This window comes from Condylura cristata, unplaced genomic scaffold, assembly GCF_000260355.1.
Source record: "Condylura cristata isolate star-nosed mole 26May11 unplaced genomic scaffold, ConCri1.0 scaffold00032, whole genome shotgun sequence".
Taxonomy (NCBI): Eukaryota; Metazoa; Chordata; class Mammalia; order Eulipotyphla; family Talpidae; genus Condylura; species Condylura cristata.
Genome location: NW_004567133.1, coordinates 12,193,113 through 12,207,816, shown reverse-complemented (window position 1 = coordinate 12,207,816; position 14,704 = coordinate 12,193,113).

Below are 14,704 nucleotides of genomic sequence, written 5' to 3'. Positions count from 1 at the left end.
CTGTGCCACCAGGGAGGTCCTCTCTGCTCCTTTTTTTTTTTTTACAGTGTTTGCTTTCTTTTCTCAGGTCTAGTCCCCATAGAATCCCCACCACAGTTCACCCATGCGCCATCACCTTAGTGCCTTGTGCTTTTCCCGCCCTCATTTTGATCCCTCTTCTTCTCCCTCCCCTATAGAATTTCTCTGATTTATAGATGCCTGTTAATTTTTTTTTAAATCTTTGTTATTATTATTTTTTCTCTAATGCCTTATTTGGCTCCCCTACATTCCTCCTATAAGTGATGTTTTTTCTTTTTCCTTCTGACTTACTTCACTGAGCATGATCCCTTGTAGCTCCATCCATGTTGCTGCGAGGGGTATTAGTTTATCTTTTTTGATTGCTGAGTAGTATGCCATGATCCAGTCTTCTTGATTCAGTTATTGAGTTTTGGGCATTTGGGTTGTTTCCAGGTCTTACCTATTATACACAGTGCTGCAATAAATAGAGGGAGAGATACAGGTTTTCTTTTGAATTAGTGTTTTTGTGTCCTTTGGGTAGATCCCTAGTAATGGGATTGTTGGGTCATTTTTAGTAGTTTGAGGAACCTTCATCCAGCAGGAACTCTTTTTCTTTTCTTTTCTTTTTTTTTTTTTTGTGGTCAGTGGCCTACTCAGAACATTTGACCACCTGTAGGGCATGGGCACTGACTCATCAGAACAGATGTTGCCTAAGTCCTGGAGGCTCCCTTAGTTCTGTATCATACGGGGTGTGGTCTGGAGGTCTCAAAGTTGGCTGTTAACCATTTGGTATGGTCTTACTGATGCACCTGGCTAGATATCGGCCTTGCCATTCTTATTCTAAAATTCTGATTAAAATGTGGCTTCGTGTACTCTGAATTTTGAGTGGCAACCTGAAGTGGGACCAGAGAGCAGAAGCCTCTGGAAATTCCTTGGTGTTGAGCTGCACTGTAACCATGTGTACTCGGAACAAGGCTCCCTGCCTGGGGTCTGACATTACCCATAAGTCCTGTTGTATCACAACGTTTAAGAGAACTAGCCCAATTCTGCAGAAACTTGGTATAATTAGTTGTTAATAACCAGAGCCTGGGTTCCCTATGGTGCAAATTGTTTCCGTATTGATCTCCACCTGCATTGTCAGCACTCTGGAAAGATTGAACTTTAAGTGCTTAATTCAGCCCCATTCAACCGATAATTTTGGTTTTGTCCTCCAAACAAAAGCAACCTTGTTTATCCTTCTGTTTCCCTCCCACAAATAATAAAACCAATCCATTTCTACCCCTTCCCTCGCCCAAGCCTAGTCTGCTCCTGTAATCAATACATTTTGAAATGTCAATGTATTCCTTGGTGAGTAAGAGGGGAGGGGGCCGAGGAGAGGGGAGCCGAGGGGGAGACAGCTTCAGCATCTCCAGACAGACAGGGCTGCTGAAATCCTATCAGGGCACATCCCCAGCTATCCCAGCCTTTGGGCTTCCTGAGTCCTGTCAGCCGCAGTCAACAGAAGTCCAAACCCAGCACTGGCACGTTTGCTTTGCACCTCAAGACCAAGTTGCTACACTTTCTGCTTTTGAAAGTTAGGAAGTAGTCTGTATGGAGGTTGTGCCCACTCTAACCTGTGCCCCAGCTTCACCTATCCCTGAAGCCAGTACTGTGGGGCAGTGAAGAAGGCAAAGAGACTCAGAGCTGGCCTGGTCGGTAAGCTGGAATAGGGCCAGCCAACCTCGTCGACCTCTCCATTCTAGTAATGCACCTGAAGAATCCGAGTTTGGGCAAATTGTCAGAAGTCATTGTTTTGTGAAGAGGCACTTACAATGACTATTTACTGTGTGCCAATAATTTTATAAATAGTATTTTGAAATTATCACCCTAAATAGTTCACCATTTCAGAGATGGAAGCAAATGGAGGAGTGAATTACCTGGACTGGAGGTCACATAGAAGGTAAATGACAAAATGACAAAAACCACATTGGTACCATGCCTTACTGACTGGTGTGTGCATGTGTGTGTATGTGTGTGTGTGTTCTCTTTGCCTCATTTTCCTCATAAAAAAGAGCAAAATCAAAATTGTACCTTATAGAGTGGCCGAAAGGATAAAGTGAGCTGTGCCTGTACAGTGGTTAGTCATGTTAAATACTTAGAAATGTTGTTATATCATTATAATCATCCCCCCTGCTATGCATAAAACATTTGCTTTCAGAGATGTCTTTCCTGTTGTGCAAAGTTTATTTTTTCTAGACTTGTGTCCTTAAAACATGTACAGCATTGGAACTAAACGAACAAGAGCTCTATTCTCAAAAAGGTGACCATTTGGTTTTGCAGTGATAGATAAAGAGACATAGGCCATGAGGTATAGTGCAGTTGATACTAGAGATAGAGGAATATGTGAGAAGGTGGCCAGAGGAGGCCGCCTTAGACAGTCTGGGGTGGGTTGTCGTCAAAGGCCTGTGGGAGGTTTGAACTTATCAGAGACGATGACTAAACTGTTCACTCAGAAGCTAAGGAGTGTGGAGGGTGTTGTGAGCACAAAGCACAGCATGGTCAAAGGCAGGAGGTGTGAAAGGCACAGGGGACTTGCGGAAGGTGCTCGCATCTCAAGGAAGGGGTTTGTGAGAAATGATCTGCGACAGAGCCAGGTGGCAGACATGTTAGCCCAGGTGGGCCTTCCTGACTAAGAAGCAGAGACTTTATTTTAGAGGGTCTGTGAGTCCTTTAAGGTTTTTAAACTGGAAAGTGGCAGATTCAGAATCACATTTCAGAGATGACTTTGTGCAGCAATGTGGGGCATTGCTGGGACTGAAGCAGAGAGGCCACAATGAGGCAGCTGTAGGAATTCAGGGAAGACGTGATGAGTCCTGTGTGTGTGTGTGTGAGTCATTTAAAAATGTGAGATCCATTTATACCTGGTAGCCACAAAATTGGGGTCATTTGGATAAAGTCAGTCTAGATCGATTCTGGTTTGGCTGGTTGGTGGAGCAGAGGGAGAAGCACGTTTGGAGAGAAAGATGGAAAGTCAAGTTTTGGACACTTGGAGTTTTAGGATCTTGGGCAGATGAGTAGGCTCTCTGCTGCCCAACTCCCTAGAGCCCCAGGAACTAGTGGCCACTAGCTGAGCCTTGGTTGAGGGAATGAGTGGGTGGCTACACACATGATGTGGTGACATTGTCTAGGAGGAATATGAGTCAAGCAGGGTGTACCAAAAAGAGTCCTAAAAAACAGGACCTCCTCCCAGATACATTAAGAAAAGCTTGAAAATTGAAATCATATATATAGCAATCAAGAAAAGAAAATTCAGGGTATGATAAAGAATCATTTTTGGTGTTGATGTTGACCTACAAAGTTTATAGACTAACCTTTTCCTTCTTAGATATAATAGCTCATGTTTATTGAGTGCTTGCAGTGTGCTGGACCCTTTTCAAGGGCTTTACCTGATAACAGGGAGGTGCTATGCTTATTTTGTTTCTAGAGAAAGAAACTGAGACTTGGGGACATTAAGTAATTGCTCAAGTCTTGCAGCTGGTGGGCACACTCAAGAGTGACCTATTCTGAGCCAAGACTCCATTGCTCTGTTGTTGCTTACATTCTCACTTGTTTGAAAGTCAAAAGCGTGGAGCTTGCTATCAGACATGAGCTTAAGAGAATGCTACAGTTTTGGTGGAGTGTGGGAAATATAGGTTGCTATGCTGACCCTGTGTATCTTTCAGCTTTTCCAGGTACTTTGTTACCATCTGCATTTCCTAGTCTCTTATGAAACTAATTCGATGGCTTTTGAAATGCTGCCACCTTTGGGACTGGGGTGTTCAGTTTTCTAATCATGACCTGCAGACCTTTTCTCCTTTGGGATGAGCAAGGAGATCAAGGGTGAGGTAGGCCTGAGGTCACTGGCATGGACAGATCCTTTCTTCTTTCTTGTCTTGTGGAGGCCAATTAGTAGTTGTGGATGAATGGACTCAATTAAATGCTGCAGTGAGCTAAGTTGACTGGGGGTGATGAGTTGGGGATTCATCTGCATGGACCACACCTCCTTGCTCTGGAGAATTCAGAGCTGCTCCTTCAAGGACCCTAAAGAAGAGGGTCCACCAACACTCATATTTGTGGTTTGTTTTCCCCGACTCCATCTCAAGTAGTGGGAAAAACCAGACTTTTTTTTTTAAGATTTATTTATTTATGCATACAGAACTGGGGTACAGGCCAGAGGTGCAGGGGTGGTGAGAGGATTCACCGGAGACAGAGCGGGGAGCAGAACAGGCAGACTGACGAAGTACACTGCTGAGGGGAGCAGAGGGCAGGTCAGGAGAGGTCTGCTGCATCATGTGGGTCACCTCTGGGGTTGGTGGGATCAAATTCATGCTGAAGTGGCTTTAGCTTCTCAATGCTGTGTTTTAACTCACTGCGCCACCAGGGAGACTGAAAAACCAGTCTTTAGAGTCAGGCAGAGCTAACTTTGACTTTAGCTTTTTGCAGGTACTTTGACAAACACAGAGCCTATAACATATCCTCAATCCTTCTGATAACCCTTTGAGGCAGATCATGCATTATTCCTATGCACACACCTGAGGTCTAGGCTCAGAAAGGTTAATTAACTTTCTGGGGTCACACAACTCAGTGGCAGTCAGTGTTCAGTCACACAATGCAGTGCTTCTTCTATCGTGCTGTCCTCTGTTTTCAAAGCAGTATTTATTTGTGTCTAACTTTTGCTCCTAGCTTTTCCAGTAAGAGCACCCAGGAAGCTTGGGTGTAGTCCTGTCAATTGCTTTTGAGGCCTCATCTTCTTTCACCTTGGGAATGGCAAAAAGCAATGTACAGACACTTTCCTAGGTCTCCCTGGTAGGGTCTGCTTGTTTGTGTCCCTTTCTCCCTCTAAATTCAAGGGTTGAAGCTGCACCCCCAGTAGGAGGGCATTTCGATGGGGATTGAATGGGGATTAGGTTTAGATGAAGCCATGAGAGTGAGGTCTATGCGACGGGAATAATGACCTGAGGGGAGAGACAACAGAACTTTCTCCTGCACTCTGTGAGCTCTCTACAACCAGAACAAGGCTCTCGTGGAACCTGAGGTGCTGCTGGCCTGCTCGTGGGCTTGACTCATTGTGTTTTTGTTAGGGCAGTCCAATTAAGATGCTCCCTTCACCATGTTTATTTTCATCTGGATTTGCAGCCAGAGGACCTTGTCCGTAGCTTAGTGCTATACAGGTGACTTTTCGTGAAATCGTCTTCCATAATCCAATTCCCCTGTCCAAGATATCTCCTTCTCCTTGTTTGGAGCATTGTGCTATAATTGTTATTTTTCTGGCTTCTCCTCTCTCCTTTGGTAAGGTGTGTAGAGGCCAGACTTGTCAGTCTGGTTTCCACGATGCTTGCGGCCTCGGTTTTGCAGAGGGCAGTGTTCAGATCTTCGAGCTCAGCCACTTTGCTGCCTTTTCCTTCTGAGTGGAGAATTGACTTCCCTGCCTCATGCACTAGGTTGGCTACACAAGCTGAAGACATGCTTGCTGTTTCTGGCGCAGGCATGGAGTCTGGGTGTGAGATGCTCCAGGATGTTTTCCTGATGAGGGGACCCCTGGGCATTGGCTGGAGGAGGGCTCTTGAAGACGATATGCCACGCAGTGCCTGCTGGTCCCAGAAGGCTGATCTGGTTGAAAGAACAACTTTTGTGGTGTACTGCAATTTCGGGGGTGTGGCTAGCGCAGCACCTTGTAGCCTCTGCTCGTTGCAGTCACCTCTTGGGCTGGGGGCAGGGAGCAGGCCAGGCAGTGGTGGGGCCTTTGCTCAGCAGCAGAGGGCGAGCAGGCACTCCGCACCGTGTGGCCACAGGCAAGGTGCTCTCTGCATGTTCTCGTTTCCTTTTATTGTAAACGGAAGAGACTTATACTCACCCTCTCGGGGTGCTGTGGTAGGAAATGACTAAAAAACAGTAGAAACAAATGCAGTAATGCCGCGTAGTAGGCAGCGCGCAGCAGGCACTTCACAAACGCGCATTTTCTTTCTTCCTCTTGCGCTGCATTAAGTAAAATTACGTGTCATTGTCCTTTTTTTAGCCAAGGATTCCATGCTTTCCTCATTAGCCAGTTTCCTCGTTGCCAGGGTTTAGCGCCAGTAGCCAATTCCCTTGCCACATCCTCTGACTTCTGAAAGATGGAATCGTCAGCAAGGCAAGGCGGGGACTGATCAGATGAGACGCCCAGCAGATGTCCGGGGAGTCTGTGTCCCCACCGCTGCTCCATCTCGCCTCAGTGCCAGTTCTGTGATCTGTATTAGGAAAACACGGTCTGGTTGATTGCTCCGTAATAGACTTTCACAACATTAGCCCTTGTTTCCCTTTCTTCTAGTTTTCCATGATAGTTGTTTTCATTTTCAATTTCCATTCATTCAATTAAGTCCCTATTTTGACTCAAGCACTGAGCTGGGATATATGAGGATACAGAGGTGGATGAGGCTTAGCTCCTGCCTGTATGAAACTCACCATGGTGAGGGGAACAGGCCTGTTAGCCAAACCAGGCAGCCAACCAATAACACCCTCCGCCCCCCCCAAAAAAAAGCCACCAAAAAACTGACACACTCAAAGAATGACCATGTTCATTACAAAAAACATAAGCATGGACAAGATGTGAGGTGTAAGAGTGGGAGGGGGCTAGGACATTTAAAAGATTAATGTCCAGTAGGGTTTTGATGGCTGGACAAGTGAATTATGGAGAGCATTTGGGTAAAAGAGAAAGCATTTGCCAAAGCACTGTGGCACGAGATACGGATAGTTCTGGGCAGTGGAAGTGTCTTGGTGGCATCTAGTGAAAGTGTGTTGTGGGGTAGGAGATGAGGGAGTAGTTCTGCGAGGCAGGACTGGGGAAAGAGGGCTTAGTTTTGAGTTTATGAGCATTTACCAGATCTTACCTGATAATGGCAGGCATTAGCCTGTGGTATACATGGAGTAGACATTGTGCTGGAAGGAGGTGTCAGGATAAAGCTGGACTCCTTGCATTCAGTCCTGTGTCCTTTACTAGCTCTAGACTCTTGAGCGAGTACCTGGGGTCTCCACTGTCTTCTCTGCAGAGTGGGGAGCCCGCCTGCCTCCCTGAGCACTGGTGAGGATTAAAATAAGAGAAACATGGAAAATACCCAGCCCCGAATTTGGCCTCCATCGTACTTGGTAGATCTTCCAGTTGCAGAAGTCAGTTATTTGTGTTTGGGAATTGCCTTAAGTTCTCAAAAGAAACATCTGAAAATTGTTATGATTGATTTAAAAAATGCAATTAGGCCTTTTTTATTTTTCACACCAGTTTTTGATTCTTTTTCATGACAAGCCTTCCAGTGCCCTCAAAGCAGAAAACCACTTACAAAAACAAACAAACAAAAAAATAGAAACTTAAAACAATATGAGATTTCTGTGATATCAAACCTCAAAGGTCTTACCTTGAGCTTATTTTGGTAAACCCATTTACATTTCTTACTCTCCCCCTAACCCCTGCCCCAAATGTCATGTTTTAAAATACACTATTTTGACATCTCCATTGTGATATTTATTTTAAGCCATCAGTAGAGTTTTAAATATCTCACTGGTGAACTTTGGCCTCTGTGGAAGGCAAACTAATTATTTTCCAAACGGTTCTGTAAAGCAAGCCCCTGGCATTTGTTTCCTGGCAGCTTAGAAAGGAATCGCAAAGCCGATGGCTTTTTGAAAGAGGGGATGTGCAGTTGAACAAGAGCTCAGAAACTTGGGCTCCAAAGCCCCTTGTTTCCCATGTTTCAAGAGGCAGCTCTGGCGTTGGGGACAGTCGGGCTGGGGCTTCCCACAGCTCAGGCCAGCAAGCAGCAAAAGCGGAGGGAGAAAGGTTTGTGGTCATAGACGTCAAGGGCTGACTGAGGTCCTATCTACACACCCATTTGATATGCTTATGAAATAGAGCTTTCATTTCCTTGTATAGAGGTGGAAACTGAGTCTTGGAGAAGCTGTCTCTTGCTCAAGCTCATGGGCCAGGGAGTTGGGAGCTGTTTCTTGCCTGATGTCAGAGTGTGCTCTAAACCACTTGACTCTGCTGCCTTGCAGTTTTGTGTTGCGTGATCTTCTTTGAGTATGTCAGTGTTTTCTTCCATCAGATGGAGCTGACGGCGTCTACTCCCTGTCTCATAGGTATGGCCATCAGGGAGGCTTCCATAGGTGGAAGCACCTAGAGAAAACAAGTGAAAGTAAAACATTGTGAATTCACTGGCTTTGGGGTAGACTCATGTCTGTGTCTTACAGGTTCACCACACCTGGCTACATACAGCGCCTCAGCTGCCAGTCAGTTTCCTTTCTTAAATGGTACCACCTTGGGCCTTAATATAGACCTGTCACCCTCTGTTTCTCTCTCCTTCTGAATTTTGTTTTCTCACTACTTGTCTCCTTCTCAGAGATATTTGACTCTCCTGGAAGCTCGGGAGTACATAGCAGAGAGGCAACCAACCAACCCAGACATTCAGCTGAGTTTCCCAGAGGAGTTGACTCTTGGGGGATGAAGATGACTTTAGGTGGGAGGCATAAGGAGAGGGCAAGTGTGTGTGGCAGCGTGCCATGCTCTAGACTCACAGTCTTCCTGCAAGATAGCTGGGTGTGGGTGGAATGTTGATATTATTTTTTTTTAAATCAAATGAGTATTTCCCTCCAGTTTCTTCAGCTGGGCTGGTAGCCCCAGGAATCAAAGACTGCACCTTAAATCCATACTCCTCAGTGAGACTTAGAGGCAATAGGCACAGAGGAAACATTCAGGTTCTGTTCATGAATTGATTTTATTGAGTGAAATGGGGAGTAGGGCGACCAGAAAGATCTTAGGTTTTGGAGTTGGACAGAGTCAGGGAGACCTTATACTGATCACTTCTCTCTGAATCTCAGCTTTTCCTCTGTGAGATGGTGGTGATGTGTCCATCCCTCATGGGGTGGCTGTGGAGATGTAAGAAGATGTGGTATTTGTGACAAGATGAGCCATACAGACTCAGCGTGTGTTCGATATTTTTTGGGCCAGCTCCCGGTGAATGAGTGCCAAATGCTGAGGAGACTCCCAGCTTCACCAACAGCTGCAGATATGCAGGCACCAAGCTCCTGCTGTGTGCAGGAGAGAGGCACACTTACTGTCCATTTTTCTTTTTTCATCATTCACTGTCATCATGGTGGCTTTCAGATTCACAAAGGCATTGATGATAGGACTTACACCCCTAACTAATGGGATCTTGCAAGCTTTTCCAGCTGGTGTTTAAAGAAGATGGTTGGTACACACCTCTTGAACCTCAATTTCATTTTGATTTTTTTCATTCAGTACAATATGACATTTTCTTGAAAGAACTATTTCAACTTAGGAGCCAAAGGTGGTCCAGCATCACCATGATAAGAGAAATAACTGGCAAAAAACAAGATTTCAGATAGAATTAGTGGCTGCTGCTCATTGGCCTGAATGCTGTTGTTACTCCCTGCCCTGCCAACCTTCTGAGGGACTCACTCATTTCTAGCTGAACTTTAATGTACAAGATGGGGTCGATGACCCAACACCAGCTTCACCCAGAGCAAAGCCGTCAGGAGAAAAGACTGAGAGGCACGAGGCTGGCTGGGCTGCAGTGAAATGCAGAGGGGGCTTCAGGGATGCAATGTGGGGTCTGTACTGACTTTCTGTTTTCATTTCACAATCAATATAGCCATGAATGAGAAAGAAATATGTTGGTTACATTACTTTAAAATAGCCTAGCAAAATATAATTTCTTATTGATTACTTTCCCATCAAAGGCAAGGTCTGTGGATAAAGGAAAATTGACTGATGAAAATTCTAAAATAAAGAAAGTAAATGAGGGAAGATGTTTAAAATTTTAAAGGGGAGGAAAGGATATAATCGATGTGCCCAAATCTGCCCCTTTAGGAAGTATTGCTGGCACCAAGGTCTAAGGTGTTCTTGATCTCACTGACTGACTTTCATTTACTCCAGTGTTAAAAAAATATGTTTTCTAGATCAACTGGCTTTGGTAGCAAAGTTTATGGACAAATGATTCAGGAACTATGGAAAGTAAAGAAATATAGGAGGAAAAGTTGTCCTGGAAATTAGGAGGCTAGGTGAGGCATTGGTGGGTGGATTGGTATATGCTCGTGACTCCTTTTGGTGACAGGTAATAGAAACCAGAACATACAGGCAGAAGCCAGCAGTAAAGCAGGGACTTTGGCATTGATTTGAGACATTTTTGGAAGCCACAGCCCTGAGGTGAGGTCGGCATAGTGAGGAAAAAGCCAGGCATTCTACCAGACACATACAGTGCCCAGGACACACCCTAGCCCAACATCAATAGCAGTGAGATTGAGAAACTCTGGTTTCAGAAAAAGAAGATTTGTTGGCCCATCATGACAAATCAGAAGAGCTGGCTGTACATATGTGCCAGAGTAGTGACATCAGAAGTGCCATTTTCTCTCTGGCTTCCTTCCTTCTTTGTTGTCTTCATTCGTTGGGAAGGTTTCCCCTCATAAGTAGAAGGTGAGGTCCCACAACTTGAGGCTGCTACCTACCCAGAGACTTGATGAAATAAGAGCTTGTTGTTTTCATTGGTTCCCCCAAGCATCCTGAGGTTGACTCTCACTTGGCTCTCACATGTGACTAGGGGTTACTGATCACTAGTCATTGGAGGACAGAGTAAGTCTGTTTGCCCAGCTCAGCCTCTTGGACTGAGAGAGCAGCTTCTCCAAAAAGAAAAGTGGGGGCAACTTCTGGAAGAGGGGAGGACAGTTGCCAGCCAAACAACTTTCATTTTCTGAGGAATTTCAGAGGATGGTAAAAATGGAACACTAGGACTATTCTTGAGCATCCAAGATGCATTGTTTTTTTTTATTTCTGTAATAATCTCTCTCTCTGTGCTGACAGTCATGTTACAGCATACTAAATTTAGCTTCCTGCATATCCTCTGCCCTAGACTGTGAAGTCCTAAACATGTAAAATTCGTTGTTTAGCCCAAACACTTTGCTAGGACAGAGCTCCAGTAGGTCAAAATGAGACTCTTATTTTTCCATGAAAGAAAGTGTAAAGGAGAGCTAACAATCCAATTTGTTCCTTTTAGACCACTGTACATTCACTGTTCTCCTGACCCTTTGTCAGACCTTGGAGACAAAGCAGGAAAAAGATGGGCAGTGTGGGGTGGAACAAGGCAGGAGGGTGGTTGGAGCCTTGGGATATGTGACAGAAGTGAGTTGCCTGCAGTGAAGGAGAGGTCCTGGGAGCTATGGAAACCAAAGGGAAGGTCCACCTCAGAGTCAGAGTTTGTGGAGGTGTTACTCAAAGGGGCCATTGTGGAGGTGTGTGAGAGCTAGCTTTATGAAAAGTGGGAGGAAGAGCTTTCTCTGTAGAGGGAAGAGCAGTGTGAAGGCCTTGAGGTGGTGGCGGGTCTATGTTCAGAGTTCCACCAACCTGATTTTAGGAGTGAGACTTTGGCTTTCCATGTCAATGAGTCTCTCAGACAGCAGTTGCTCAATTTCAAGGAACAGGAACTCTTTGAAAGAAATCAAAGTGAATGTGAGTTTTATTGTTGGGATACAGAGGGTCCCTGGGAAGCCAGTGCAGGCAGCTGGACCTCATGGGCGCGGGATGCTGTTAGCAGCCTCCTTCTGCTCTTGCTCTCTGGAGTTTATCTCTGCAACCTGCTCTGTTCCGTGTATTTTCTGCAGACCTGCATCACAGGTCACTGCCCACTTTCTGGGCATCTGGTTCTTTTTCTTCCTGACCTTTCTGTCTTGGCTTCTGACACTGCAGCTGGAGGGTATCTGCTCTGGTCCAGTCACCTGTGACCATGGAAGGGCATCACGTGGGGATCTCTGCTGTGTGTCCACTAGAGAGGGTCTTTAAGAGGGGCTTTGGATGGGGGAAGAACTGGTGAACACTCCGATTCTCTCTGGGTTGGTGTGGTGGACACTGAAGATGCTGCTGGTGCTCAAATGTGCCCAGTCCTCTTCTTGAAACTTATACCAGTTAGTGGCTACCCAGGGGAGGGTCACTACTATTCTCTTTCACTAAAGAAACAGCCAAGATGCAGAAATGTAAACACACATTACTTAGATGTCAGTTTTACGAACTGTTGGTTGTCTAATAGGTCTGGATTCCAACCTCAGCAGGAATGTCACCCAAGATGAGTAGTCTGGGGGACATAGCCAAGGTCACCCTCACCTGATCGTCCTTCTCCCTCAGACTCCTCAGACCTGGCTGCTGTTCACAGCTTCTCAAACACACGGGCGTCGCACATGCTTCCTCACCAGAAACACTTCCCTCTGCGCTCACTATTCCTGCTGATGTCCTGCCAGTTTTAGCTTAGCTGTTACAATCTCAGAGAGGCCATTCCTGCCTGACTCCCTGAACTGGATTACTTTATCCTATCCCTGCTGACTCACAGGCCCCTGTTCTTTCCCTGGCATTTGCTGTAATTTGTAATTTTATAAGGGTTGTCTGTTTATTTTTCCTGAGCGATGACTCTTTGAAGGGGCAGAGTCACCTCTGCCTGGGATCTAGTCGCTGATTCCAAGTTATTCATATTAACCAGGAAATATGGTTACATGGGTAAAGTAAACGTAATTATCCAGGAAGTTTGTTTTCAAGGAATAAAAATCTAATACTGCTGCTTAAAATACCACCATCTTTCTGTTTAGGTAGGAGGATGCTTACTTGTGTGGAATATGATGTTTGATCAGGTCGCTTAGGTGAAGATGTGCAGGTGAACCTCACATGAATTAGGATGAGCACTTTTTGCTTTCAGGTTCCTTCCTCCTGTTGTTTTAGGCTGACTCACAGAGCCACTTTCAAAATTTTGGGAAAGAGAAGAGAAACTAATGTTTACTGGGAACCTACTAATGGCCAGACACTGGACGAGACACTTCATAAACACCATTCCACTTCATCCTTGTGACAAATGTGTATCCCGTGGTTGATGCCCAGTAGATGGTTTTCTTCCACTTCTCTCCTGGACTCTGGTGACTGTCCTGCCCTACACTGCAGTGGCTGGGAAGCTAAGCAGTATGTTTTCTTAGATTCCTTTGCAGTTCAGATCCCAGATTCAACCTGGGTTCTGATGCGCTCTTGTGTGTCTTGAGTTCAGGGCTGAGTTCAGAGGGAGAAAGACACACTGCGACTTCCTTGCTGGTGTGACTCCTGCATTGCTGGTGTGACTCCTGCATTGCTGGTGTGACTCCTGCATTGCTGGTGTGACGTCTGCATTGCTGGTGTGACTCCTGCCTTGCTGGGTGTTCCATCAGCCTCCTGACTTAGCCACTCTGCCAAGCAGTGGAGGCAGTTATCCCCAGCATCCCCAGAGCGATGGGGATTTTCTTGGAAGCTCCAGTTCGTTAAGTTCCTCCATTGGTTTTCTAAGTCACCTTGTACCAAGGACTACTTAAAGTAGCCAGAGTGGTTCCTTTATCTGAACACTATGAAAAACCCCAGTTCTCTCTCTCAGATGAAGACCCAAGGTCTGAGGCTCTGCACTCAAATGCTTTGACACCACGTTCAGAACAGGTTAGGGCAGGGCACGTAGAGCCAGGCCTACTCTTCCTGTCTTCAGCACTGCCACCCAGTTCCCCCCTGGTTATTTTCTGGCTTCCTCTCCTCCAGTATCCTCCACCCTCCCCCACTCCCACCACCAAGCACATGTTGTTCCAAACAGATGGCATCTGACAGTCAGATTCGTTCCCGGGCCTTCGGGACATGACGTGCCTCTTCCTGGGCACCTCTGTACCTTTCAGGGGCTATGGGGAGAGGCTGATGCTAAACATGGAGACTTGACTCACAGGTGGAGTCCCAGACAACACGGTCCCTGTTTGAGGAGGAGGTGGAGTGGAGGGAAGATGCTGCCACAGGCAGGTCAGGAGACAGGTTGGTTTGCCACTCTGATTGGCCCCAGTTGATTTTTTGGAGGCCGTGTTCATCTCCCCAGCTTGCTGGAAGGGCTTGCCCCAGGTGGTAAGCTTTCTGAAGCTTTGGCTTCAGGCTTATAAGCTGGTTAGAGCACACTCGCTCTGTCCATTCCCAAGAGCTCTCCATCAGATTTTAGACGTGCTAGCTAATGCCTTGCTATAGATTTGCTTGGCTTTATTAGGAGTAATGGTATCGAGGGTATTTTTCTTTATAGACATTATAATTAGTAATTGTTTTGAAGGGCAATCGCTGTTAAACTACTTATTTTTTCTTTTCCTGGAGGACAGGACAATTTCCAAGACTGATTATTTCACAATTGAAATTCCATGTCTCCCAGAGGTAGATTTTTATAGCAGTTGGTGGAAGCAAAATCTTCTTTTTATTTTTTTCCACTACATATTCAGACACACATGCGTGCACACACACACACACACACACACACTAACATTTCTGGGAAGGGAAGCAGAAAGACAAAACCTCCACTGAGTGTTCGACAGCTTTTATAGACAGTTGCCTGGCTCGCTGGCTAATGGAAGAGATGATAAATGCTCCCGAGATACCATTTCAGTCAATTAATTAGTTAATGTTTAAAGATGGAAAGTGTCATGTAGAGAGAATGAGCATTATGATTCTCTTAATAAAAAAGACTTAATATCAGAAAAAATAGAATGAGTAGACAGAGCACATTTTGCCTTTGAACTACAATTTTTCTCTTTGAGTCTGTAGCCAGTGATAGGACCGTATTGTCAGGGGACCTCTAAAGTTCTTTCTTGCCAGAGATTTTCAGTGCAGTATGGTGAGTGGGACTTAGGTAGGGAG